This window comes from Somniosus microcephalus, chromosome 3, assembly GCF_052327205.1.
Source record: "Somniosus microcephalus isolate GS21.2 chromosome 3, FLI_Smic_1.0, whole genome shotgun sequence".
Lineage (NCBI taxonomy): Eukaryota > Metazoa > Chordata > Chondrichthyes > Squaliformes > Somniosidae > Somniosus > Somniosus microcephalus.
Genome location: NC_140989.1, coordinates 338,654,201 through 338,656,365, shown reverse-complemented (window position 1 = coordinate 338,656,365; position 2,165 = coordinate 338,654,201). Strand labels below are relative to the sequence as shown.

General features: G+C 51.3%; 1 pseudogene; it reads left to right on the top strand.

The window, feature by feature from the left end:
- The first annotated feature begins 409 nt into the window (after window positions 1–409).
- LOC147122267 (uncharacterized) lies at window positions 410–1,253 on the top strand (annotated as a pseudogene).
- The last annotated feature ends 912 nt before the right edge of the window (window positions 1,254–2,165 follow it).

Below are 2,165 nucleotides of genomic sequence, written 5' to 3'. Positions count from 1 at the left end.
TACCCAGGCAGAGGAAGAATCACTGGAGATTACTGGGACATCCAGCGCTACCAGCATTGGAGATGGCGAGATTGGCAGCTATACTGAGCAGGTTTCTCGCTTGATCCCTGTCATCTACCACAAACAACTCCACCTTCAGCCAACTTCAAGACCTCAACCAGTATGGTCAAGCCTTTCATGTGCTCCTATCAAGCTTCTCATTGCCATCCTAACTCTCCCCATTCTAGGTCCAAGAACAGCCGCTGCCTCTTGTGGAAAAGGCACTTTAGAAGATGACATCATTCCTGAGGATCCAACGTCATGTGTTCCGTCCCTCCCAGGCACCACCGCAGAGATTGGCACTCTGCGTGGTGTTGATCGCAAGGATTGGCACCTGGTGAGTCACCCAGCACGTCAGTAGGAGTGGACAATGGTGGCAGGGACAGCCCAGGGGATGATGAGCTGGAGGGCGATGTCCTCTCTAAGCTCTGCTCATCAGGACAGACCTGTGGAACTCTGGATCCCAGTTATGAACAAGAAAATGTCTGAGGCACACCAGCAAATGTATGAGCTATTGGCCAGCCTAACAAACACTTTGTCCGCTCTGGCAGGAAGGATGGAGGAGTCCACTTCCAACATGTGTGTGGTGCTGTCACAGGGCATTTCCACTCTGCAATCTCCACTGGACTGAGTGGCCATCTCCAGGGGCACTGTAGCCGGACCCTCACAGCAGGAGTCTGTGTCACATTCTCTTGCAGCTTTGATGCGAGCTCAGACGGCTCCCATACAGACTCTGGGCTCCAACGTCTGCTCCACGTTGGAGCAACTAGTGGACTGAATAGGTAGGTGGTTTTAAAGCGTTACGCCCATCTCCTGCTGCCTGCTCTTCCGCAGATCAGGAGTGGAGTGATGAACCGCAGCTCCATGGGAGGGAGGCTGGCACCATGGGCACAGCAGCTGTTGCCCTCTCTCAGGCTGTCGGCACGTCTGCTCCTTCACCACCCCCTCAACCAATACCCAACATGGAGCCTGACAGCTAGCTGGGCCAGACTGCCCCGGCAGAAGCTAAGGAGCTGCAGTCTGTAGCTAGGCTCTCACGAGCTCGAGCACTTAGAGATCGGTGGCTACAAGCATCTCATGAGTCCCAACATGAGCCACAGCAGCCTAGCACCAGCTCTGCTCAAGCCACTGGGGTTGCACTTCATAGAAGTAATCAAGTCGTCAAACCTTGTGTTAAAAAGAGCACTGTGATTGACACTTGGCTGTTTCATTAATTGATGGTACAGTTTGTTTTGGTGTACATATTAAAACCACCTTCATCTTTGGCACTTTGGTCTGCGCAGCATTTGCAGAGTCTGTTTTGTCCTTGATGTGAAACTTGGCTGAATTATTTTAAGGTTACAAAATGCAGGATTAAGGGATTAGTGACTGAGTGAGGGTGGCAGGACTGTTAGTGCAAGGAGGATTGGTCTCAGTGAAACTGGGAGAAGAAAGAAGTGTTTGGATGAAGTGCTGAGCTTTTAGTGCAGCCCTTACATCCCAGGCTGCTAGGTGGTCCTCGTGCCCTCCTTCATGTCCTTTAGCTTGGCTCCTCCTCTTCCTCATCAGTTGAGGACTCCTGTTGCCCTCCCCCCACCTGCAGCTTCAGTCCTCTCTCTTGTGCTTTGTTATAAAGGGTGCAATATGCCACATTGATTTGTGAGACTCTGACTGGGGAATATTGCAGGGAGTCCCTGGACCTGCCAAAGCACCTAAATCTTAGCTTGAGGATCCTGATGGCCTGCTCAATGATGTACCTTATGGTGGCATAGCTGTTGTTGTATCTGTTCTGCTCAGGAGTGGTAGGGATTTGAAGAGATGTCATCACAGCCATGGTAGAAATGGGTAGTCCTTGTCCCCAAGCAGCCAATCCTCTAAGACTGCCCCCAGGTTGGAACAGTGGAGGGGATATTAAAATGAAAACACCATGGCACCTTCCTGGGTAGCGGGCACAGAATTAAATGAACCTGTTCATGTGATCACATACAAGCTAAACATTTATAGAGTTCAATCTCTTCCAGTTGATAAAAGCTCCTTGCGGGTTGTGAGGTGCCCTGATGGCTACATGTGTCCAGCAGGCAGCAGGTCTTCTCCCAGGAGGCGGCAGAGGTCAGCGATCACCTGCTTGGGCAATCTCAGCATCATGC